Here is a 27,590-nt window from a genome sequence, read left to right as displayed (position 1 = left end):
AGCAATTTTTGTCAGGTAATTGTAACAGAAACAATGAAGTGCAAGCTGACTAGCTCCCATTCTCCAATGATACGTATTCTACCAGATGAGAGGTTTGAGTGGACCTTCCCTCAGGGTCTCCTGTATTGATGTCTTGGGTCCCTGAATGAGCTCTCAGAAGTAGTCCCTGCTTATGATTTAATCTTTAGTGTGATTTAATCTTTTTTTTTTTTTTTGGTCAGGTTATGATATGTGTATGGCATCCTTGCTTAGCTAATATGGATTCTCTTGCTCCTTCCTTTCTAAAAAATATAATTTTGCTTGTTTCAGTTGGTCTCACGGAGAGTGTGAGTAGGAGTTAGTGTCTCTTCTTGCTTCAGCCACTTATACAACTCAGGATGGCCATTCTTGTCCTTTGATTAGAACAGCTCTTAGCTAGCACAGCGTCCAGGCCTCTGACTCTGTGAGCCATTTGTGAGGGCCTGTGGTGGGCCAGAGTTCTGTTTTCTGAAGTTTGTGTTCCCCAGCAGGCTCTGGTGCTGCCATGTAATTTGAAGCCTTGCCTCAGTTCAGCCTCCAAACCCTTCCCTCACCCCTATGTGCTGTCAGATGCCCACATCAGCCTGCCATATGACAGATGTCTGTAGCCTCTGCTGTTTCCATTCTCCACACGTGTTCCACCCAAGGGTATGGCTTGGTGATGATCACCGCTTTAGAGATACAAGATGGCCTGCCATCTGGAGATAAAGACAACTGTCATGTCTGATGCTTCTCCTCAGAGGATGGTGAGGCACTCAGTGAGATCAGTCATCTGAGATGAGCTGAAACGCCTGTTGAAAGTTTCTGGGGTGCAAAAAACAAGGGCACATGAGTTCCCTCTACCTCGCCTGCCACCTGGCCTTGGTTCCAGAAGAGCTGAAATTCTCAGCGTGGGAAGTGACGACTTCGTGGCACCTCCATCCCCATGGTCTTGACAGCAAAGTTATCTTCGAACGCAGGAAATGCGGCACTGAAATAAAAAAAGAACTGTCAGGGGCTGTACAGAAACAGACTCAAACAGAACAAGGCTATCACTTTTCAGGAAATAAGACAGATTGTGTAAGCATGTCAAAGTCAATACAGGCCATGAAGGGCTAGCGGTGCAGAGCTTCGGGGATAACGTTCTTCATAAGGCACTCTGCAGCAATGCCTGGGCTGGATGTGGAAGCCAGTGATAGCTCCCTGCAGGCCTCGTAACTTTGGGACAGGAAGGGTCTGAGAACAGATAAGATGCAGATCAATGGAGTCTTTAGTTCCAGGGATCAGCTCCTCACGGTCTCCAGGCCAAGCGACTCCTATACCTCTGGGCATCTGACATGGCCTGTGAAATCCAATTCAAAAGACCGGGGTCAGTCTCAGAGATATAGAGGAAAAACTGAGGATTGCTAGGCAGGAGGCGGGTGCGGATGAGACCGGGAGGGAAAAAAAAAAAAAAAAAAAAGACCGGGGAGGGTGGAGGTGCAGGGGAGAACCTTCTCTTGGAATATTTAGTAGGTGGGTCTTTATATTTACTGAGAGGTTAAAAGAAGGAGCTCAGGGAGTTGCATTCTCTTCTGTCTTGGTTAGCAATAGCATGACTTGTTCTTTTTTTGGAGACCCGTTGAATTTCCAGTGGGTGGAAGCAGAGACTCCACTGCTCAATTAGAAAGACATCCAAGAGTCCTCCTTCCCAGCAGCTATCGGCTTTTGTCCAGTCTATAGATTAATTTTTCAGACTTAGTGTTAGTTCAGGTTAGATAAAGATAATGAAAGTTTCCTAATCCTCTTAAAGAAGATTTATCTGACTGAGTAGAAAGCTTTTGGAATACAATAAGGCATGTATAAAACTGAGGCCTAATCTTGCTTTTAATTTCAAACTGCTGATGGGTATTGATTTTGCAATGAGAAAAACTGAAAAATTTCCGAGCTGCAACTTGTCTGTTTTTTTTTTAAAGGTGTTTATTTACGTTCTGTCCATTGGAGAATGTTAGAATCTCATCACCTCTGCCAACCAAGTGTCATTAGCAGAAGGGAAGAGAGGGTAATCCCATGAGGCCTTGGCTTTGTTCTTTGCTCCCCATTCCTGCAACATGAGGAACTGAAAGGTGCTCTGTCACTCACCGCAGAGCCTGTCCTTACTGTTTTATAAGGTGACCTTTGCCACATATCTGATGAAATTAATTTCCAAGCCCAGCCTTTGAGAGAAGATGCTGCAGTCATTAAAATATTTTCACTGATAGCCAATCTAGATCTTGGCCACTGAGGGGATAATTTCAAGGCACCAATTGAGAGTGTGTGACAGTATGAGCTAGACCATATACATAGGTATTAAGTAAATCCAGAACAAGGGGGAAATATTACTGTGGAGTTGAATTAGTCAGAGTAGGAAAATTAATCTGGCAGCCCTGTATGGGATGGGGTAAAGTGGAAAGGAGCTGGAGGCACAAGGACAGTCAGTAAGTTACTCCTATTGCCCAAAAGGTGTGTTGTGAATTCCTACCTGTAGAAATGAAGAAGGTTCCTCCAAGAGATATTGTCCGAGAGAAATTGAGAGAATTAATTTTAATGCCTTGAAAGAGGAAGAATTAAGAGGATCTTACCTACATTTTCGAGTTTGGGGACATGTTATGGCCTCACGAGTAATTGTGGAGTTAGGCTCTTGTGACGTTAGGAACGGAAAACTATAGGCTTGCTAGGTTTAGAGATAAAGAAAACACAGATATTATAGAGCTAAGGAACAGGTGTAGCTCAAGACCAGAAGGGGTATATTTGGGAACCATCGTGAGTTTACTAGCATGAGAATAAGAACCATAATTTATTTATATCTATCCTGAGCACGTAGCACATTGTCTGAGGCACGCTAAGCATTCAGCAAATGTTTGTAAAATGAACAGAAGAACAAATTGATACAGCAAGTGAAATGGCATATGAAGGCAGTGATCATAAAGCCCCTTCAAGCAGAGAGGGATGAAGACTGAGTCAGACACCGTCCCGCTGACTTGGAATGGATAGTAACTGGGAACAGTCCCCGGGAGAGATGAGGGTCTTCAAAGTGACAAGCTAAAAGGTATGTTATAACAGGGATAACATGAATTCCACACATTTGTTTAGTCCTTTACAGCACTGTTCACAATCTGTGTCTCATTTGACCCTCACAGCAAGCCTGGGGAGGCTGCAGTGCAGTGATTGTTATCTTCATTTTGCAAATTAGATAACTGCAGCTCATGGAGGTTAAGAGACCCGCCAGGGTCCCCTGTGAGGAAGGAGCAGAGCTGGGTCTTGAACCATGGCCGTATGACTCCAAGATCAGTGTTTCTCCAGCATACTCCACCACCTCTACAGCCAACCATGTCTGAAATTATTTCTCTAGTCGAGACCCGTAGGAACTTTTCAGTTATCCTTTCTTTTTTTCTCCCTGTTTCTTGCTACTGAGATTGCATTGTACCAGCAGAAATTGAGGACAAAGCTCAAGAAAGAAAACTAGCAGCAAGGGTGGGATGCCAAAGCTACAATGAATGGTGTAGAGAGGCTGAGAAAGAGAGGAAAGAAGAGAATTGAATTATGAGTAGCTCATGCCTTCAGAGATACCCATTTTAAACATTACCTCACCCTATGTAAGTACTGAAAACATGGGCCCCTTTGAGGATCCAGTATCTAATTGTCATTCTAATTGTCATGAACTCTAAAGCATTCTGAAATGATGTGGATATCCTTGTGTAGCTGTAGCTGTTGTCACTGTCAGAAATAGATAGGCAAGGACATCTGGTGGATCTTTATTCCTTGGATACTGACATTCTCTATCTGCTCTCTTGGCTTAGTTCAGAAATCTATTTACTACGAAATATTTCCTTTCATGGAATGAACTCCTCTTGCTAAACCCAATTGGATGCAAGGGGCAAGAAATGATGAATTATGTTAATTCTCACATCTGAGACTCCATAGCAAGCTTATACAATTTCTGTGTCTGCAAAAGACTCTGGGTCTGTGAGCCTGGCGTCAGTTTACGTGAGACAGTTGGGACCCAAAATTTAGTTGAGCAGGTAGAGAAGTCAGATTGGCCAACCAGACCGGTTCTAGATTTTGCTGAGCGCCAGCCAACCTCTGGGTTGGGCACATTACATGTAAACTTATCTCAGGTGATTTTCACACCAACCCTACAAACCCTACATCATATTCACATTTTATGAATAAGGAAACTGAGGCTTAAAAAGATTAAAAATCTTGCCCAAAGATAGAGCTAGTAAATGTATTAAATTCTCTTCACTAGACTTGTCTCTAGAAAATGCCATCCAAATAAAAACAGAGCACTTTATATGCATTATCTCTTTTGATTATTCTTCACAACAACCCTGGGAAACAGAAGAGAAAGTCACCACATTCCAAGAAAAGAAACTGAGATTGAGTTGAAGTAATCTGTCCGAGTTACAGGAGCCAGTAGATGGGAAAGCACAGCTTAATGCCCTGTGGTTTTATTCTAGATCTTGTGTTTTGTCCACACACCAGATTGGTAATTCATAGCTGAGTAAAAAGATAGGTAAATGTTACTATTTGTGAGAAAAAAATATAAAAGTTCTGAGGCACTACTGAGAAGGGTGAATACTAAGGAGACAATTGCTGACGTGGAATGGGCCAGGCTGAGGCCAGGGCGGGACCGCTGCAGGCAGGACACCAGCTGGAGGGTTTCCAACAGGCAGAGGGGGCAGACCTGCCCACAGGTCACAATTTTGCTAAGGACCTGTCTATTTCTAACTCTTCCTTTGTAACTAACCTCTTTTTCTCCTACAATTTTCACTTCTTCTCCCAAATCTTGCAGTCATTTAAATTAGCATACGTAATTGTGGGCCTAAAGAAAAATAGGCAGTCAAGTTGAAAAAATTAATTTATTTGGGCTCTATTTTAAATTATAATCACACTTGCTCTTCACAGAGGCAGGGTGGAGAAGTGGAAAAGAATAAAACTGGGCATCAAAAACTCATTCCCCATCTTGAGCTCTGCTCCTGACATCCAGGCCTATGTCTCTGGAATGTTCCCTTCCTAGCTTCTTATCCTGGGGTGAAGAATAAAATTCATTGTAATTGATTTTCTTTAAGTACACATATGCATACATTAATCCTATATTTATTATTATTATTGTTGTTATTGTTGTTATTATTTTGCATTTGAAAGTAAGATTCTGAAAAGTGATCTATAAGCTCCGCATCCTATGTATACATGCAAATAAAGGACACAGGCCGAAAGATCCACAGTACAAAATAAAGATAAGAACCTCTCTGGGCATCATTTCCTTGGTTTTGAAATGGAAGGACTGAACAATTGGAAGAAAGTCCTTTCCAGTTATTAGTTTTATGATTTGTTAATGTGGTTTCTCTAAAGGAGTTTTGTATATCCAAGCATCTCTGTGCTCTATGTCTTTTCCACCGTCACCCACTGAAGGGGCAGTTGAAGGTTTGTCCTTGTTTTCTGTCTTATTCATATTGTCTTCAGAGCCCTTAGGACGTGAGCTCCTCTTGCTCACACCCCTATTAGTGGTAACTCTGAGCATTGCTTTTTTCCTTTTTTCCCTGTTCCCCTTTGGTATGTGTAACCTCTACAACCCGCAACCATGATAAATACAAATTAGAAGGAATCCAGAAGGAAGTCACTGCCCTCAGAATGCCTCTGCACCCAACAAAGGGACGTGTCTCAAGAGTCACTCTTCACAAGAAAGGCCTGCCTGTGCAAGGCTTCCTCCACGCCCGACTGGGTTCTCCTGCCTCAGGTTTGGAAAGAGGCCCACATTCACACTCTGCTTCTAATGGTCCTATCCCTCCCCTCAGATTGGGTTACTCAGCTACTATCTGAATTTGACACGTCATATAGTCTGAATGAAATTGATGTTCACCTTCGCCAAATGTGGTATGTCACCACATCTCTCATGACATCAGTTGTAGTTGGTGACAACGCAGTCCAAAACACATTTTGTAAACAAACAAACAAAAATACCCCCAAAAAACACTTCTTCTTTTATCAAGTCTCTACTCGCTTTGTTCTGAGGAAGGAATATGGGGCTTTGTTCTCCTCTACTTGGAAGCTAACATCATAACACACACACTCACACACACACATGTCACACACATGCATGCATACAGTCTTCGCAGGTTGCATGGCTATTTCTTTTTTGGTCTCTGGAATTCTATTCCACCTTCTAATAAATATGTAGGTTCAGCTTCCCTCTAGAAGGGAGAGGTATATGCTTAATTCCTCCTGTAACACTTAAAATCTTAATTATAGGAATAGGAAGAGTTGGAATTTTTCAAGATGAATGAGACCAAAGCAAAAATTGGATTAGCACATTGTCAGGGCTGAAGATGGTTTGACCCCGTCTGCCAAGAGGATAACGATTCCATTTGAGAGTCCTGGCTTTGAAAGCGTGTGGGCTTGTTTTGAAGCAAAGGTAGAGATATTCTTCCACATGATCCAAGACAGTGCTGCCAATCCTGGCACCTGGTTTGGTGATACAAACAGTAACGAGAAAGAGAAGTGCAGGGCCTGGAGCTGTCATCTGCCTTATTTGCAATATAATTAAATAAATGGAACAGTCATAAACTCTGTTCTCAAAATCATCACTGATGTGGAGATGGAGGAGAAAATGAAATGCCTATTATGTTCTACTCAATTTGTGTGGTGATCTCAGCTTATTTCCTAAGAGCCTAGTCTGTCAGTAGCTCAAATAAATACAAAGAGCTCTTTCCTGTTGTTGTGAGCAAGGGAAGAAGTCTTAAGAAAGGTAAATTAGTAAATGTTCATAAAGTCTCCTAATAGGTTAAATTTCTTCATGACCCTCATATAGTCAGGATCCCACATAAAATTTCAAACTTCCCCACCCACAAGATTAGTTAGTCACAGCTTAGCATCAGAGTAATCTGCGAATTTGGAGTAGTCATGTTTTCCTATATGTAGCATGTGCACACATGTTTGAAGAGTCTGACGTGCATTCTGAAAACTGATTTTGAGGCCCTAGTTAACAAGTTTTACATCACACAGTGTCTTGGAAATAATAACTATCCTTTGTACTATTCCTCCTGTTTTGGCTTCTCTTAAAGGTATTTCAAAGGCTCTGACTCTTCTCTCACTAATAATTCTTCTCTATAGGTAGAAAAATTGAGAAGCAATAGATGTGAAGTAAAATAATGACAAGGAAAGCAGTCAACTATTTGCTTTTTAACAATTACAAACCAGAGCTATCATGCACTGAATATTGAATACATAATATGGCAGTCACGTTATTGATAAAATCCGATTCTATTTCAATTAACCCCAGAAGATGGGATATATTTTCCTAATTTTGGAATGAGGAAACTGAGGCTTAGATAACCTAAGGAACTTGCCTTCGGTTCCCAGCTGGTAAGTACAGAGCTGTGAGTTGAGCTCGGCTCAGTCTATAGTGAAAGCCTATACCTGACCTCTATGTGAAATTTCATCGTGATTCCACCATCCCTATTAAATAAGCAGGCCAGACTGACACACCAGTTCATTTGCAATACACATGCTTTCCTTGCCAAGTTATCTCTGTTTAAGCTATTTCAGTGTAATATTCTGCAGTCAGTATAAGTTTTCCTTAAAACATTTTTTTCCTTCTATTTTATTTATCTAAGTAATTGTAACTTCCTTCTTGGAATTAATATCAGGTCAGTATCATTGACTCCTAAATCTACATTTCCAGTGCTTAATTTCTTGCCTAATCCCAGTCTTTGATTTCTGATATTTTCTCGAACTCTTCAACTTGGGTATCTCATAGGTATCTTCAAACATCCACACTGAAATTATCCTCTTCACTCCAAAAGCTCTTCTTCCTCTTAATTCATACTTCTATTCATCATCACACTATCCTTGCATAAAACTTTGGCTTAAGCTTTGACTCTTTTTTTTCTTTTGCTTCTCTATGAAAGCGGATGTCATGTCCAATAAAGTCATTCTCTTTCCTTTCTATTCCGACAACCACTACCGTCAAAATGCAGAATCTTACTCTCCAGTGACTTTTCACTGTCACTTCCTAATTGCTACCCAATCCTCAGTCTCTGCCTCCTTATAATTCATTGTAACACTGTTGTCTAAATATTCCTGATGCACAAATCTGATCGTGTCACTTCCCCTACTCATAATTTTAATGACTCCCTATTGACAATAAAATAAAGTCAAAACCTCTTAGATCATATTTCCAAGTGCTAAGCAATTCAGGACCAAACCAACTTTTGTACTTTTCTTTCTATTATTCCATTTTTATATATTACACACAACTTAGCCAAATTTATCCTTGTAAAACCCCCACCCCCATTCACCTATATTCTTTTCCATTTCTCACACAATCCATCTGTCTCGAACATTCTTTTATTTAAATATCCAAATTCTACAGATCATTTAGAGCAGACTATCCCACAGACCTTTTACCTTCTAGACAGTTCTGTGCAACTGACCTTCTCTAATGATGGGAACACACTGTCCAACATGGTTGCCATTAGTTAGCCACAAGTAGCGATTGAGAACTTGAGATGTAGCTACTGGCTGAATAGCTGAAGTTTTAGTATGTGCAGTTATAATTAATTTAATTAAAAATAGCCACACATGCTAGTGGCTATCATATTGGACAGCATAGTTTTAGACTTGCTAAATCCCCAAAGGCTTTCTTTGGAATTCCAATACCACATTGTTTGCACTACCTTAAATACCTGTAACTTTTCATTTCATATTTCAGCTATTGGTTGATCTATCTCTTTTCCTCCCCTAGATTAAAATTTTCTTGAAGACAAGATCCAGAGTTGGCTGCATAATTTTTCATATGGGCACATGTTAGGGATTGCATTCTGAACTGGTATGACCATCTAGGTAGCTCTTTAACAAATTTATATTAAATGTTACAAATCCACAAAAATAATAGTAGCATATCCGAAATTGGAGGTTATTGGCGACCACTACACAAAAGGCAGGCTCCACCCTGGATTTACTACTTTTGTCACCCAGTGCTTAGGATAGTTGGCTGTACTGTAGGCACTGACAATATTTCTATTAAATAAGGAAGTTCTTGAAAATCTTTAACAGTTTTCATAATTTAGAGCTTCTGGGGAAAGATCTGGCACAGCCACTTTCTTTTAGTGGTGTTGGAAATCACCCCAAAACAAGATGACCCAGAGGGCAGCTCTGGCAAGCAGTGCTGGAAGTTCACCACCCCGCCTCTGCAATCAACACCAAGGAATGCATGATGTGCTCTGATTGGCCAGTGAGCAGACATTAATGACCAGTTAGCAACTGTGTTCAGGTCAATTAATTTATATTTGTATTTTGCAAACGAAAAGTTGCCCTGTTAGATTATTGATTCTTTGTCCCTGTATTCAATTTGTTTTTAATTGCACCATTGCTGGGCCAAGTCCTCCCTCCTGGCAAGCTGGCAATAAATCTGCCACCATCTCAACAATCAACAATAAATGTGTTGCTTAGTGTCGTTATTAATATGTCTCATGGATTGGTTCATTACCATGGTTAACAGTTTATAAGAGCTGGATGGCACACTGCCAGGAGGATTCCTTTTCCCAAGGGCTATTTTGTCGTGGTAGAATTGATGTCCTCACACCTGCATGTGTCCGAGGAAAGTGGCCCGGGGTTTAATTTAATATAGCTGGAATATGAGCTACCTAATCCTAATCCTCTTTTTATCATAAACAGCTTTACAAGAAGATATTACTGGAATAGAGATTTTACCTCCTCTTTCAATTCTTCAGTCTCACTTTTTCTCATTTTACCTTCATTCCTTCTTAATTTTTGTGCAGATAGATTCCTCCCCACCCTCCCCCATGAAAAATAACATGACAACTACATGGACAATCTAAAATCCCCAAGTAAGTGAGCTATGTGTCCCCCGGCAGTTAGAATTTTATTATTGGATTACTGTTAGTGAAAGCAGGGTGGGTGTTCCCGTTGCCTGATGTGTGAATATAGAGCTGCAGAAATACTGCACTTAGAACGTCACCTTAACTGAGGTCAGTACTGAAAATGAGTAAGTTCTATCACATAATAGATATAATCATTAATTGTAGTATTGTTATTGGGTCTTTTAGTCATTAGGATTTTTCAGGGGGAAAGCACAGATTTTAAATGAATTTATAAGTTGGCAGAAGAGATTCTCTGTGTTCCAGAAATGCCAAATGAGAACTCTAAATGGAGCTAAGAGTGCTTTATAAAAACCCCACAGAGGTCTGAGATCTAATAGCAGTCCAAATATTTGCCATTTCCAAGTCACAAGTCGCTTTAGGAGAAGAAATTTGATCCCCTTCAGACACAGAGTTAGTCAATTTTTGTTTCAGGATATAGATTTTATATGTAATTTACTATTAACAGCACCAAGCTCTTCAAAGCTGGTCAAATTGGGCTTGTTGAAAGAAAGAGTGACAGATAACAGTCTAATTTCGTTCTTTTGCTCATGGTTTTCCAGTTCTCCCAACACTATTTATTGAACAGGCTTTCTTTTCTCCATTGTGTGTTTTTGGCTCCTTTGTCAAAAATTTTCTGTCCATATTTATGTGGGTTTATTTCAATTTTATTCCATTGGTCTCATGTCTGTTTTTCTGCCAATACAATGCCGTTTTGATTATTGTTGCCCTATAGTACAAGCTGAAGTCAGGGAGTATGATACCTCCAGCACTATTCTTTCTTTTAGGATTGCTTTGGCTATTTGGGGTCTTTTGTGGTTCTGTACAAATCTGATGATTTTTGTTCTATTTCTTTTAAAAATGCCATTGGGATTTTGACTGGGATTGCAGCTTTATTTACAGTGGCCAAGACATGGAAACAACAAAAGTGTCCTTCAATAGATGATTGGATAAAGAAGATGTGGCATTACACTCAATGGAATACTACTCCGCCATAAGAAAAAATGAAATAGTGCCATTTGGGACAAAATGGATGGATCTTGAGATAATTATGCGAAGTGAAATAAGTCACACAGAAAAAGTCAAGAAACATATGATTTCACTGATATGTGGGACGTAAAACTGAAACCACCAAAGGAACAAGACAAACAAATAAAGAAACAAAAACTCATAGACACAGACAATAGTTTAGTGGTTACCAGGGGGTTAGGGAGAAGGAGGGTGATAGATGAGGGTAAATGGGGTCAAATATATGGTGATAGAAGGAGAACTGACTCTGGGTGGTGAACACACAATGTGAGATATAAATGATGTATATAAATGATGAATTGTACACTTGAAACCTATGTAATTTTACTAATCATTGTCATCCCAATAAATTTTAATTAAGAAGGAAGGAAGGGAGGGAGGAAGGAAGGAAAAAAGAAAGGAAGGAAGGAAGAAACAAAGAAGGTGATGGAGGTGTGGGACACCTGTTGTTTCTCTTGATGGGAGTGGGGGGCAGGGGAGGGGGGGCTCGGGCCAGGATGATTTGGAAAAAAAGAAGCTGGCAAGGGAAAGAGATGGAATAACTGAAAGATGTCTGCAGAGTGCCACAGATACAAATGAAGAATGGGAATGAAAACACAGGAAGCACAGAAAGATAGAGAGTGGTCAAGAGAAAAGGAAAGAGGAGACAGAAGGAACCCAGCCAACAGCTCCATGAACTGAGGACACCTCCTCTGATGGATGTGGAGAAACCATGGCCCAACCTCAGATAATCTTGGCTCCTGAGACTCTCCATGTGGGCTTCTCCAGGGCAAAACACATTGCACCTTCGTGCCTGGGACACCTACAGTTCTTTCTATGAACAGCCCACTCTCTACTTGCTCTCCCACTACTTTGCTATAGCTCATTCAGCAGCACGTCCTCTACAAGAGGCAGGAAGAAACTGTTTGATGCCATCACTCATGTGGAACAGCTGGCTCAGGAAAAGCTTCTAGATCCCTCCTTTTCCCATCTCTGTGCTCCCTCTACGCCACCAGGGAGAATTGATCACATCTCTTGGCAACTGATGGTTGATCTTATGTTGTCTAAGTGCTGTAATATCAAGGTTAAGTCAATAGAAATGGCAGTATTAATGGTAATAAAACATATACAGAAAGGAAATCCACTAACTGGGCTGCTTCTAGGAAGGAGGTATACAAAATTTAACTCTTCGTTTGGCTGCTTGCTCTGTGACCTTATATGAGTTACTTAACCTGACTAAGTTTCAGTGTCTTCATCCATAAATTGTGGGTAATAAAGCCTGCCCTACTTCCTTCTTAAGATTGTTGTGCATTAAGTGGATAGAACTCTATACTAGGTTTTGTACAAAGAAAGATGTTAAAATTGTTTGTTTTAGTCTGCTAGGTTAATTTCAAAAAAATTCCTCTGAGGTTGCATGACATATGTTATGATACAGTGATTCAGTAATAGAATAATATTCCCTTAACAGAGGGGATATGTTTCAAGACCCCTGGTCAATGCCTGAAACTACAAATAGTACCAAACCCTTTATATATATATATTATGTTTTTTTCCTATGTACACCTACCTTTTCTCCTAAAGGAAACACTTTGTGGCTTCTTTGATGAATCTGAATTGGCAGCATCACTAATCCTGCACTTTGAGGCCATTATGAAGTAAAATGAGGGTTACTTGACCACAAGCACTGCAATACCGTGCCCATTGATCTGATACCCTAGATGGCTACTAAGTGACTAAGGTGGGAGTGTATACAGCCTGGATATACTGGACAAAAGGATGATTCACGTCTCAGACAGGATGGAGGGGCACAGCAGAAGATTTCTTTATGCTACTCAGAATGGCATACAATTTAGAATTAGTGAATTGTTAAGTTCTGGGATTTTTTCCATTTAATATTTTCAGACTATGGTTGGTCTTGGATAACTGACATCTCAAAACTGCCAATAAGGGGGGACTACTGCCCTTAGAACTATTAACCCTCTACTGATTTTAACATTGGTTTAGCACATAAAAATATAGCTACTATCCAATATGTTTTTATAAATTATATTGGACTTTGTGGACAAAGATGGCAGAACTATACCATGTTCTGAATAGATATGAATGTATATGATATCCCCTGTCCTTGAAGGTTTATGTCATTCTTATTATTATTTCTAAATATTCTTTTCTTAACTAGTTTTGATATGGTTGTCATAATTTTATAGTCTCATGTCCAACAGGTACTTCTGAAAAAACATATAATTATACTTATTGAGAGAGAATTAAGAGACGAAGTAGACAACTTTGAGGCAAAAGACAAATAATGACTGAATCATCATCAAAGCTTTCATTAAAGTTTTGTTTTCCTTGAGAATCTTCCAGTCTTGCATAAATATTATATGACTTCTATAAAGAAATGCAAAACTTAGAGTCCTACCTAAGACCGCACCTGTAAGGAGCTACTATTACATATCGGATGGTCCCTGTTTCCCTGAAAATAAGACCTACCCAGACAATCAGCTCTAATGCGTCTTTTGGAGCAAAAATTAATGTAAGACCCGGTATTATATTATATTATATTGTATTATATTATATTATATTATATTATATTATATTATGTTATGTTATATTATTATATTACATTAAAGACCAAGTCTTATATTATAGTAAAATAAGACTGGGTCTTATATTAATTTTTGCTCCAAAAGATGCATTAGAGCTGATTGTCTGGCTAGGTCTTATTTTGGGGGAAACACGGTTATAGCTTCATTTGTAGTAAATTCTCTTTATTGCTATCACATCCGAAATAAATAAAATAAGATTCAAATAAAATAAAACAAAACAGAAGTCTATGCTTCAGTTTCAAAAAAAAAAAAAAAAAGGTCTGTGGTTGCAGAGCACATTCCTGAGTGTCCACTTTAAACACCCCACCAACGTGAGTGTTACGTGACAAGCCCTGAGCCAAAGCACCAACAACTATTAACAGAATCAGAGGACACAAAATAGCTACTCCAGGAGTAAAGCTTCCCAGTCCTTGGTTCCCCAACAGCAGGCTGGAAAGTGAGGGGACAAAAAAATCAAAGTTCCTTTAAGAAAATTATCACACATAGAGGCAAAATGTCTCCGCAGCGGGAAAGAAAGTGGAAAACACACCAAATCAATCACCTTAAAAATAAGGCTTAAAATCTACTATATAAGATGTAAGTGGGGAGAGAAGAATGGGCCCAGCAGTTTGAAAATCTTTTATTAAACTGCATGCTGAGTGCCCTGGTACATACAGGAAAATGCAATTAAGGTCAGGCCATTAAAAAGATGCCCTAAGACTGCTCTGAGGAAGACCAGGGGGGCCATCAGCAGGCGCTCAGGCAACTTGCAAAGGAAACGCTCTCTGAAAAGTCCCAGGCAGGAGGTGGACGCACCTCAGATGGGAGGGCCCTGAAGTGAGATCTTGCAGCCTGACACTGCCCCGTAAAAGTGAAGGCATGGCAGCTGCGGGTGAGAGAAAAGATGGAGGTGAGAATGTATTGCCTCTCAGTCAATTTTCTCATACGGTCATAGACAGGTTCTCACCAATTTCAGAAATCTTTGGTTCTATCTTCATTTCAACTGCAGTGCCCTCAGCCCATATGTTGGTAATATGTCCCCAAGGAACATACGTGTCCATCGAGGTGATGACATTTCAAATACTAAGTCACTTGAGAGTCACTATGGGGTTGCAGTCACCCTCTCTCCCCCTCAGACTTGGTCCAAGTCCAGGTTGTACTTGCAGACCATGAATTGGCAGGTATGGAGCCCTGGGGAGTGTACACACTGGCCTCTTTGGTAGGAGGGACCAGACTGCACCTAACTAATCTGTTAATGAAGAGCTTGACTTCTCTTTAGAAGCTCCAGTGACTCTAGGGGAGTCTCTGAATTCAGGGCTTTTGCTAGGCAGTGCGGTGTGACTGGCTGGTCACAGAGCACAGGAGCGTGGTGAGCACCTCCTTCTCCCTCCCTTGTAGTGCGCCTCATACGTACATAGTGCCCCCACCCTCCACTGTGCCTGCCCAGTTCAGGGACCTCCACTTATAACCATCTGGAGGATTTACATGAACTCAGACCTTCCAAGTTGCACAGCCCTAGGTCTAGCTCTGTCACACTGTGCTGTAATCAGTGAGTTACACATCTGCTTCCGTCACCAAAATATAAGCACTGTGAAAATGGGGACAAAGCTTTCACCTCTCTCTGGACCAAAACAGCTTACCTCCCATGAATGGCACAGGACCTAATATAGATCAGAGGCTCAAAAATGCTTATTAAATGTGTCTGGCATGTAATGAACAATCAATAATTATTTAATCATAAGGTAGATGAAAATATTTGGTTGAGGGGAACGGAAACAAATTGATCTTGTCATGTGTACATGTAAAAATAAATAGTGAATGTGGGGACAGAGTCCCAGAGAGCAGTTTCTAGGCTCTTGGCCTCACATGGGGTCATGCTGGCTCGGGTGTGAATGACCATCGACTATGATTGGTTGGCCACCAGCTGTAACCGGTTAGTCAATTAGTTATTTATGTAACTGCCGAGCTGCGTTAATTGGTTGATTGGTTGGCAGACAGAGAAGTGAATGGTGGACTGTGGATCATGTGGATACTAGTGTTTGTGTCTCGCCCGGCCGCCATTGATAATATAGTGGTATGACTCCCCTATCTATGGCTCTATGGGTATTCCTTTTTGGCCTAGCCACATCCTGTGTTCTTATGTAGGGAGTGGGACCAGAGACCCCATATGACACCCTGCATGACAAATGGTGCAGCGAGCAGGGTGTGGTGCCGGCCAAAACTCTCTGAAGTATGGTGGAGCATTTTGTGCGTGTGGAAGCTCAGCTTCGGAGCTGAGAGGAGCTGCGCGGAGAACAGGAGGCATGGTCTGCCTGGGAGACTTGAGTCTCTAGCTGGCATAGCACCCTCTTGGCCATAGAAGGCGTTGCCTTCCTTCTGGTAATCTGCAGCTGCCATAGGCTCCAAGGGTTGTGGACATCTTGCACTGAGGCCTCCACCCAATTGGATGCCTGACACGGCCAGCAGGATTCCAGCCAGGTAGAAATGGTGTCTGACTCTGGGCAGGACATGTGGCTCCCACACTATGTGTGGTACCCGGTCGCCACTGTTCTCAGAAGTTGGACCCCCAAAGAGGGTTGGGAAGACATGGATGTCTCTCCAGCTAGCGTGGAGAGGGTCCTGCAGGTTCTGGCTGAGCAGTTGCCATAGGAGGCGAAGGCTACAGCCGGCCGTGTGGGCTGGATGTTCCTCACCGCATTGCGTCATAACATGGAGGACACGCTTAATGCAATATAGCTCAGGTGCCAGATCAGTAGCCCCAGAGGAGAGGCGCTGGAACCTTGGGACTGCCAGTTGGTGGAGGTTCTCACCGTGGTGCATCATAACTTGGAGGAAGCTCTTGCTGGAATAGCCCAGGTATGGGACCATGTGTCCCGGTGGGAGGCGTTGGAAGCTTGGGTCCGCCTGTTAGAGGATGAGCCCCACAGTGGAGACTCTGAGGCAGAGGCAGACATCGCGAGTGGAGACAGTATAGTTCCCAACCCCCACGCCTGGCCTATCTTGAAGCAAAAGATAAAACATGAGATAAAAAGATAAAACTTTGGACCTCAGGGGCATTGCTGCCGGTAACCCAGTAGTAACTGAGTTCACAACCTACACCCCTTACACTCCCACTGAGCTGCAGGAGCTGAGGAGGTGGTGCCAACAACACCCTGGAGAACCAATCTCGGCGTGGCTACTACATTTATGGGATGAGGATGCAGACAGCATTCTCTGTTCTCCAGGCGAAATGGAAAAGCTAGCCTCCGTGACGGTGCTTCTATCCTTGCGACAAAGGTCACAAAATTGCCAAAGGTTGGCCCAAGACCAGGGCAACCACACTCTAATAGAGTGGCTCACTGCTGCGGTACGCACAGTATGGGGAGAGGCTTGCGAGCTGCCAGACACTGTGAGTAAATGGCAATCGCATACTGAACTTACTCAAATCATCTGTGAAATGGGTATGTGGCAGGCTATGTTCAACCCTGATATGCGAGGGCTGGATGATGAGCATTTTACAACCAGCCTGAGAGATCTGGTTTTAGATACTGGCCCTGCAAGTGCTTTTGGATCTTTGGTTGCCATTCTTATGCCCTATGTGGGGTGGCGGATCCATGAAGTTACCATTGCCATGGCCACCCTAGGGGATGTTGAAAGCAGCGGCAAAGTAAGTTAAGACATGAGGTCCGAGAAGTTGAGACCAGGAACCCTGAATCAAAAGTAAGGGGGCGAGGTTGCGGGCCTCAGAGAGTGACACACAGGCAAATGTGGCGTGATCTCGTGGCAGCAGGGGTTGATCGGGAAACAATAGACCAATAACCCAATGCACTTGTGTTGGAACTTTGGAAACAGTTGCGTCTGGAACAGCAATTCCGGTGAAGCCTAAAGGAGAAGTCTGGGAAAGCGCGACCCTTGTCCCTCCAGGGCTTCATGCAGCTGCTTGAGGCCGATTCCTTTCAGCTTGATTAGGGGTGGGGCCAAGGTACCCGGTCAGAGGGCACAAGCAGGGACCAGAGGCCCCACATGGAACTGTCCATACATTGGTCCCCTTCTAATGTGCAGAAGGTTTTGGCCCTAGTTGACACTGGCGCAGTCTTGTTTATGGGAACCCAAAGCTGTTCCCCAGATCAGCAGTCTGCATTGACGGCTACGGGGGAAAGACTGTGACTGTGAAAGCTGTTTCCTTACCACTGGGTATAGGAAGGCTTCCCCCTTGTATCTACAAGGTGTATGTCTCCCCCCAGAATACATTCTAGGAGTGGACCTGTGTTATGCAGGGAGTCACGTGGGGTTTCTAGTCCCGCTCCCCACATAAGAACGCAGGACATGGTGAGGCCAAAAAGGAACACCCACAGAGCCATAGGTAGGGGAGCCATACCACTATACTCTCACTGGCAGCTGGGTTGGAGACACAGGAAGCAGGAAGCACAGAATCCACAATCCACACTCCGCCACACTCCGCCGCTTGCTAGCTCAGCCACCATCTTCTTGCTACTCCCCATTTTTGCTGCTAGCATAGTCACAGCAGTTGTATTAGTGGCCAATGGTTCAATGGTTACAGCTGACGGCCAACTAGCCACAGCTGATGGTCATCCAATCACAGTTGATGGCCATTTACTACCTGAGTGAGCACCTTAACACGTGAGGCCAAGAGCCTGGAAACTGCACTCCTGGCTCTGTCCCTACAACATGCTACATGGCTTCAGTTTACAGACATCGGTGGGACAGTTCCATCTCCGGATCTGGATAGTGAAAGTGGTGACACGCGGGCATGCTCACCAACCACCTCAAGTTGCCGCAGCCCCGGCACGTGGTTATGGTGCGACAGTACCGCCTGCCAGGAGGACAGGAGGAGATTGGTCATACAATTTTGGAATTGGAGAAGGCACATATTGTGAGGCCAATGCACAGTCCCTTTAGCTCGCCAGTATGGCCTGTCAAGAAACCAGATGGGACCTGGCGAATGACTGTGGACTATAGGGAGTTAAATAAGGTGACGCCACATTTGTATGCTGTGGTGCCTTTGATGGATCGTCTGACTATGAGAGCTCTGGCTGTGCCCAGAAAGTAGGTGGACATTGAGAGACACCCCCTGGGACATTATTTGAATTGGATTGGGACCTTTTTATTTCGTGTCCTGGGTTCTGGACACAGGGCCCCTACGCTTGTCCAGTAGATGGTGAGGCGAGATCCTGGAGAGGTGGAGTGTGGGGACAGAGTCCCAGAGAGCAGTTTCCAGGCTCTCAGACTCGAGTGGGGAGGTGCTAGCTCGGGTGGTGAATGACCATCGACTGTGATTGGTTGGCCGTCAAATGTAACCGGTTAGCCAATTGGCTACTGATGTAACTGATGGGCTGCGTTGATTGGTTGGTTGGTTGGCAGGCAGAGAAGTGAATGGTGGACTGCGAATCATATGGATACTACTGTTTGTGTCACAACCAGCCGCCATTGAGAAGATAGTGGTATGACTCCCCTATCTACGGCTCCGTGGGTGTTCCTTTTTGGCCTTACCGTATCCTGCGTACTTATGTGGGGAGTGGAACCAGAGACCCCGCATGACACTCTGCATGACAGTGAATTACATATTATGCAGGTGTAGCTATTGTGTGAGTCTGGTGGTAACTATCAATTCTTCCTTCCTCAATAAGCTGTAAGTGAATTTTTAAGTCAAGTGGTTAAGACAGTGTTTACCTCCATTCCAGCCTGAACTCTCTTTAATTTTGTGCTGATTCTGGGGCTCCTAATTCTTTCTTCCATCTTCCATCAGCAAAGCTTCACACTGGTATTTACCATTCCACACCACACCACTCTTGTCCTTTTGGTAGAGATGGCATGCTATTTGCCCTGGGCTTTCCGTGTGTCTTCCATGCTCAAGCTCCAGGAAAATTGGGAAGTTATCTATTATAAGTATCCTGCTCTAGTCTTCTCTATTCGCCTTTGCTACTGTGGACGTCTGTGGACTACTGACACAACTTTGCTGTTGGTAGCAGATTGGTGTAAGGTTTCTAGAAGAAATAACATCAGCTACAAAGTGTCCATTGAGGCTGCAGCAAGAGGGGTTTTATAGACTTCTCTGACTTTAGGAAAGGGAAAATAACTTCTAGGTATAATACAATTTGGAGCATGCTCCCATTTTCCTCAGAAACTATTGCCTTGCAGTGATTTTTTCTGTTTCTAACAGAGTAAATGTTCCCCAGGCTGCAGCTACCTGGAATAAAAGCAATCCCCGTGCTAGCTAAGCAGGGTTTGTGGTTTAGTCATTTTTTGCCTGCGTACAGGAGGTCTGTGCTTACATCTCCTTTCCCCACTTTACTGTTCTCTAAAGTTGTCCCTTGTTCCCTTTCCTCTTCTATTGGTTGCTTAATCTCCTCCCTCTTCCCCTCTCCTTTCCCTCTGAGCAAGCAGTGCTCCTGGACCTTTTGCAGCAGGAAAAGCCTCTTTGGAAGAGCCCCAGGGCCAGGCCAACTTTGCCAGGACATTTGCATACATTTACATTTAGTTGGCCTGCAAACATGATGATTATGCAAAGTTGTCTCTTAGCAGTGAAAGGATTCTGTTTGGATTCAGGAACTCAGGTTTCCATAGAACACAACTAGGTGAGAGAGGGACTGTAGTCATTGCTATTCCACAGAAGAGTGAAGGAGTGTGATTTGTGGTAATCAATGACGGACCCAGCTGTCAGTAGGACAGCTCCAAGTACAAAAGTCATCCAGCTAGGCTCCTGCCTTGCCTGTGACCACATCTCCCTAGATGTCACCTTGCCCACAGTTAGGTGAAGAGTTAGGAGGCTGCTTCTCACATTTTGATAGCATGCCCTTTGGCAAGCTGCCTGAGGAGTGTTTCAGTAAGCTTGTTTTCTCAGTGCCTCAGCTTCTCTCTTTTAGTAAATTCAGCACATCTCTTTGCTGGAGTAAGTTTTCAGACTATCAGCCTACTCTTTTGTCACATGTTGATAACTTTCTGGGTCCCTGATCCAGTTTGTTTCTTCTGAGCAATATACGGTCCTGAGGTGGGGCTGTGTTGCCTTTAAATGCAAGGGTCTCGTGATCTGTTTGTAGAAAATAATCACTTGGTTATAAGAACACAGTGTGGTGAGTCAAGAGATCTAGAGAACAACTGTAGCATCCATTAATTGTGCTATCTTAGACATATGGGTTAACTTTCCTGGCTCTGTTTCCTGCTGTATAAAAGAAGGGAGCAGAAGTATATGGTCTCTGAAGTCCATTCCTGATCTAAAATGCTAGAATTTTATGCCTGGGATTATATATTTTGTAATACATATTTTATTCTTCCATAGATGGATTTATTATACTGTAGTGTAGCCATTGTTTCCTTTGTTCACTCACCAAAATATTTCATACCTAATATGTGAAAGCATATCCAATGAGAATTTATTGAGCATCATCTTTGTACTGGTCATTTTGCTACATAATGTGAATAAAATAATGTAAATTTTCCATCTGCCTTTTGTAGGGTAATTTAAATATCTCCTCGCATTATCCTACACTCTGCCCTTGGGGGGTCAGCGATTGATTGTATCAACTTGAGCACCTAAATTGTACAATGTGGTTAATAGCATTCAATATTTGAGACAGTTACAAGGAACTCCACTTTCTTCTAAAGTTTGCCCTTATTTTTTATATTTGTGATGGGGGTGTGAGGACGTTGACAAGAAAGAAAATAGTGACAATTAAATTATGAAGTTTTCTTTTTTCTTAATTAAAAGTTTGCTCTGGGAGTTGGTGTGACCGGTGAATGGCTAAACCATCATTCTGGTTGTACCCTAAGTAGTCTAAGATATTCTGAGTAGGTCTATGTCCTCTGGGTATCAAACAATTTCTTCTTTAAAAAAAAATCAATATTTCTACTTAATCGTTTATTGAGTGTCAGTAATCTTCATGCTATGTTAGGAACTATGGGGAGGAATGGAGAAAAGTCCACGGAAGATTTCATTCTTGAGGGGAGAAAACATACACTCATAAGTGGTGAATGGTTAGCCTTTCTCTGCCATACCAAATCCCGTTCACCACTCTCCCAACAGACATCTTAAATCTGCCCACCTCTTTCCATATCTGCTACCCAACAATGTAGAACAAGATACCATGTCACTCATGTGACTTCCTATAAAAACATATTAATTTGTTTATCCACATCTCTTTAAAAAATTCTTTAAAGTAGTAAAAAATATATAACACAAAATTATTCTTTTAACCATTTTAAAGTGTATAATTCAGTGGCATTAAGTACATTCACAATGTTGTGCAACCATCACCACTATCAATCTCTAGAACATTTCCATGATCCCAATTTCTATACTCATTAAACAATAATTACTCATCCCTTCCTTCCCTCACTCCAGCCCCTGGTATCCACTCCACTTTTACTCTTGACCATCTTCAATTCTGGATATAGGGATAGCCAGAATGATCTCCTAAAAGACACACACACACACACACACACACACACACACACACACACACACTAGTTTAGACCCTTACATGACTTCCCATTGCTTCTAGCATAATTATAAATATCTCTAATGTGGCCTCATTCCCTGGGATCTCTGATCCATAGCTGCCTCTCTAGCCTGACTGCAAAGTACTCTCCGCTTCAGATGCTGTGCTCTATCTAGGTAGCCACAGAGTTCTTCCCTCAGTGCTTCATGTCTCTCACATTCCCTCCTACCTCAGGGTCTTTGCATTGCCTGCTGTCTCTCAAATGTTCTTCCCCTCCATTCCCCTGGTCACCTCCTAGTATCTTACACATCTTAGCTGTCACTCTCTCAGCAAAGTCTTCTCTCAACCTCCTGCCTAGCCCAGATCTGCCTATTATAGACTAATAGTATTTCCCCCTCTTTTCAGAGCACTTCTTGCATTGTTACATGTGTATTTTCTTAATTTCATGATAAATATATCTCCTCCATTGGACCTTGAATTCCATAGGGTTAGAGACTGTACCATTTATGTTCACTGTTTTATTCTTACTACCTAATGTAGTGCCCAGGGTATAATAGGTAATTGGTGAATAAATTATGACTGCGCAGGTGAATACCATTGGCACCAGAAAGGGTGGAAATGAGAGGTATACAGAAGAAGGCTCAGAAGTCAGGGCCATGAACAGATTGGCAAAGTTGGCCTAAGACAAAGAAGAAGGCATTCCCCACTGAGTGAGACAGTATAATTAGTTTACTATTTCATTATTCATTTGCCATTAAATCTCTTTAGCATGTCACTTCTTTTTAAATCTCGGTGATAATAGTACGATAATCAGGGTGGTATTGAAACACAGTATTTCTTAATTCTAGAGTATGCCTTTCTTTGAAGGGAAGAGGAAGGAAAAACAATATTGGGGAATGATAAGTGCTGGGCAAGGAATTTCATATGATACTACATTTGATGTTAAAGTTCCATTAATAGAGTATCTCTGGCATTCCTACTACATCCATGAGAGCTTTAAAAAGAAATGAAACTGAGTCTAAGAGACACAGAGTAATGCACTGAAATCACAAACAGGAAAGACTAGTCTGGAACTTAGTCATTCAGACTCTCAAGTAAGTTTTCTGTCTAATTCTTCATCCTGGTATCCTAGTTAATACTCTTGTACTTCAGTTCTCTAGAAATTGGATAGATTGATAATATCAATCAAGTCCATTTAATATCTTAAGAAATGCTCTAACCAAGCCATCTTACTTCTAGAAAACAGATCCTGAGGCAGAAAATAAATGCTGATGTTTTATTTTTGTGGTGAGATCCCTGGGCAGAAAGGATGGACACAAAGGGAAGTGAGGAAGGGGAGGATGGGAAGCAATGCAGGGGGAGGTGGCTCATTCACGCCCACAGGCCAATGATAAGCAGTGAAGAAGCATAGCTGGCAACTTAGCAGGTGTTTTTGCTCAGCCATGCAGGAAGTCTGCAGGCTGGCTCTAGAGAGAGATTGTAACTTGAAACTATCCATTGTCAGGAAGAACAGAGAGGGAACTTACTGGTTTGACTTTATCCTCCTCTCATTTCCTGTCTTCCTTGGGTATGTTTACTCCAGAGAGAGTAAACTCCACGAACTTCTGGATTGCATTTCATGATCCCTGTAGCACCCAAAAGGGAAGCCAGATTCCAGTGCCTGAAGGATGGCATTTCATCTGAGGTTGGAAGTGGCAGAGAATCCAGAGGCTTTGGTTATCCTCAGGTAGTGGAACTACAAGAGCATGCATGAAGCTGTTTGGCCATGGGAGCAGAGGAAGTCTGAACAAACAGGCAGGAAGTCAAGGAGGACATGAGAATGTGAAAAAACAAGGTAAGATGTCTGATATGCAAGGCCTTTGAAAGACTGAAGTATTTTGTGTCGTTAGCTTTTCAATTCTAACCTCCTCTCACACTGGTCAGATGACAAAAATTTAAAAAGACTACCAATATGGTCATGGTGAGGGCGAGTATCAACTGAAACATTCAAACAATGGAGCTGGTTCAAGGCTGGCTAAACTTATGTTAGAAAATGGCTTGGTAGTTTCTATTAAATCTAAACATGCATCTATTTCATGTCCCCAAAACTGAACTTCTAGATAATTCTCTAAGACATATTTGTATATGTACAAACTTATTCATTAAAAACATGAATAAGGATGTTCACAGTAGCTTTATCCATAATACCTTCAAACTGGAAACCACTCAATGTTTACTAAGAGAATGAATGAGTAGTTTATGGAATATGTAAAATAAAAAAATAAAAACTACGCAGCAATGAAAAAAAGAATAACCTACTAAAACACACAACACAGAGGAATCTCACAGATACAATGTTGAATGAAGGAAACCACACACAAAAGAGTACCTATTATAGTATTCCATTTATATGAAATTCAAGCGTGGTAATCTTTTGGGGAGGCATTAAATAGGAAGGTCATGAGGGAATCTTTTGAAATGAAAGAATTATTTATATCTTGGTCTGTGTGGTGGTTATATGAGTGAATATACATGTATAAGTTTACCTACCTGTGCATTTAAATTTATATCCTTTGCTGCATCTGAGTTATGCCTCAACTACACACACACACACACACACACACACACACACATGCACACACACACGTCAAACCTCCCCTTTCCTGAGATTTTATGGGAAAAAAATCTCAAATTGCCAATGAAAACATATAAATAAAGAACATCAAAACCCACAGCATTGGGATTTGTCCATTAAAACTTTTTGTTTAGGAGACTTGGAATAATTTCATCCTCCATGGAATTTATAGACAATAGAGGAAAAGGACTGGTTTTCAATTACTGTGAAAGGGATCATCCATTATCTCCTTCCACCTCTAGAGCCCTAACAGCTACAATTAAAATAATGAATTATGAGAAGGAGAACAAACATTTACTTCAAAACACAAATCACCAAATGGATCATATAGACTGCTAAAACATATTTTCTTTTTGCTCCAAGAAAAATAATGAAGGAAAACAAAAATGACTCACAAGGAAAACAGAAAAATGACAAAGCTTTAGTCCAGTAGTAAAGATCAAACTGAAGTCCCCAGAGTAACAAGAGAAGAGTCTTAGGAAGAATAACAATGAATAAAGGGGAAAGCCATCCTAGAAAGAGGAGTCAGACAAACAAAGACAACCCAGAAACAGGGCCTCTTACAAAAGAGCCAAACATGAAAAGAGGACAGAGAAGCGCAGAAACCTATAAAAAAGGCCACTGAAGAAGTGTAAAGCACACACACAAAAAAAGGACTTGAGATGAAAAATAAAAATAAAAAAGATGAAAAGGAAATGGTGAAGTAGCAGAGAGAAGGAACTAACCAATTGCTCTGAGAAAAAAGAAAACAAAACAAAACAACACCAAAAACACTTGGCTGTGCTAGAAAATTGATGTTTTAACTGTCAGGGGGACTGAGCCTGAAGTGAGTCAGGAGGCCAGATGCCATCCACCCTGCTTGCTCTACTTGGCTTCTGCCTGGCAGTTACCACACAGGACCTCACAGGAAAAGAATCCTGGACACTAGAAGAGTGAATGCGCTTCTTCGATTTCATAGCTCTGGGATGGAGTTCTAGGGTGCTGGTGAGAGTTCTCTCTTTCTCCAAAGGTACCACTTTTTTTTTTTTTTTTTTTAAATCTAGCCTTTCTGCTTCCTGTGAAGCCTCAGGCAATTCATTTTATCTCTTGGATTCTCAACTGTAAATTGGGGTTAATTCTTACGCTGGCAATCTTTCAAATGGGTGATCTAGAAGAAATACTTTTCTTCCAACATACGCACTATAGAAATTTAAGTTGTTGTTATCAGTTTTTGTTACTGGAGGATGTTAGGTCAAGATCTTGGGTCAGTTTCTAATAAAGTCAAAGGGGAAAAGCACATACATTTTGAAAGGATGTCTTGGGCTTAATGTTTGCTCCACAGAGAAAATGCTGGCGTCTGTTTCTGAGTGGTAAACCCCCCGAAACAGTGTGCATAAACCCTGGTATTTGAGACCTGCGACTATGAAACAGCCTAGGCTCTAAACTTCACCTGGATTTTAAATGGCTCTTTCATTGCTCACAGTTGTGTCTATCTAGTGCATTTTAAAGAACTGAGACATTAAAAACAACAACAAAACAGAACTGATTAATTACTGCAAAAGTGGTTTTGGAGAGAAAAAAGATAAAATTTGTTGCCCTATTATGTTTCTGGGGAAAAAAAAAAGAGCATTTTATTGCTTCTAAATTTGCTCCCTGGAAAGTACTTTCATTTTCTAATTGTTCATAAATTAACTGACAGGTGGTTACACAATAGGTGTAACATCCTTATTTTCATTTTATTATATATACTGTTTTAAAAAGAAAATCTGGAAGAGCTAGGTATTATATATCATCTGAGGTACCCTGAAAATGTGTGGGTGGCCAGGCTTAACCCAAGACTGCTACTTCCCCAAGTCTCCCTACGTCTACGTCTAGTTTCCCTCACATGGCTCAATCTGGACGGCTATGACTGGTTAGAATAGATTAAGATGGTGACAGTAAAAATAAATTGCTTTTCTATGGTTACTCTTTTGTGTAAAAAAAATAAGATTTAAAATTAGCTTTCCCTTTCACTGAAGGATCTGTTACATGCTTTCATTACCAGGAACAAAACAAATTTCAGAGTTTCTGTGTACACTAAAAAGTGGGTATTTGATGGCCATTAGTTTCTGTTAGATTACTCTTTTCAATTTAACATATATTAGTACATCTACTGTAGGCTCTTATATGTGAAGCTAGGAATTATTTCAGCGTTGTTTAGCATATCTATAGCACCTAGCAGTTTGGCTAGATTATAGCAGGCACTCAATAAATATTTGCAATTTACTGTTCCAACGGTTATTCATAACTTATTTGCAGGGCTTAATCTATCAATTAATAAAACTACCCTCTCATGAAAATAATAACCTTATGATTTACGTAAAAGTAACTACAAGCAAGTGAGTGCAGCGGCTAGGTTCAAGTGTTTATGAGAATTGAGGAGAAAGAACATGAATAATTAGCTGTTATCCCCCCCTGATTGAAACTGCTCATATCAAGGTTATCGTTAACATCTAAGTGGCTGGCCTTGATATTGTTTCTCACACTGCGTCCTTCAAGAGATTTTGGAGATGTCTGTCACGTTTTCCGTATAGAAATACACTTTGCTTGTTTCTGTGATGTCACTCAGTGCACGTCATCTTACGCCTCTACCCGCTCCTTCTCGTTCTCTTTCAAGGATGCCACATCCCTGTGTTTAATTACCTGCATCCTTTTCTTTATATTCAAAACCAATGCCTGAATACAAGTTCTTACCATGTTTCCCCGAAAATAAGACCTAACCAGAAAATAAGCCGTAGCATGATTTTTCAGGAGGACATCCCCTGAACATAAGCCCTAATGCGTCTTTTGAAGCAAAACTTAATATAAGACCCAGTCTTATTTTCGGGGAAACACGGTTTCACTTCACACCTGGAACCGCCTCCCCCCCTTCTTCTGTTCATTTTCCTCCCCCTGCCTTACCTCCCTTCAGTCTGTGTCCCACAAAACTGGTGTAGTGACTTCTTAATATGACTCTAGGTTATATGAACTGTGACCATCACAGGAGAACTTAATGTAGGCTTTTAAAGAGTGGTCGTATAAAAAGGTGTACATT

General features: G+C 41.6%; 1 protein-coding gene across 9 annotated transcripts in view; it reads left to right on the top strand.

Moving 5' to 3' along the window:
- OPCML (opioid binding protein/cell adhesion molecule like) overlaps positions 1-27,590 on the top strand; it is a 1,259,174-nt gene that overhangs the window by 998,409 nt on the left and 233,175 nt on the right. The window lies entirely within an intron of this gene.

Source organism: Rhinolophus ferrumequinum, chromosome 25 (genome assembly GCF_004115265.2).
Source record: "Rhinolophus ferrumequinum isolate MPI-CBG mRhiFer1 chromosome 25, mRhiFer1_v1.p, whole genome shotgun sequence".
Taxonomy (NCBI): Eukaryota; Metazoa; Chordata; class Mammalia; order Chiroptera; family Rhinolophidae; genus Rhinolophus; species Rhinolophus ferrumequinum.
The sequence above is the reverse complement of the archived record's forward strand: the minus strand, read 5'-3'. Positions and strand labels throughout refer to the sequence as shown.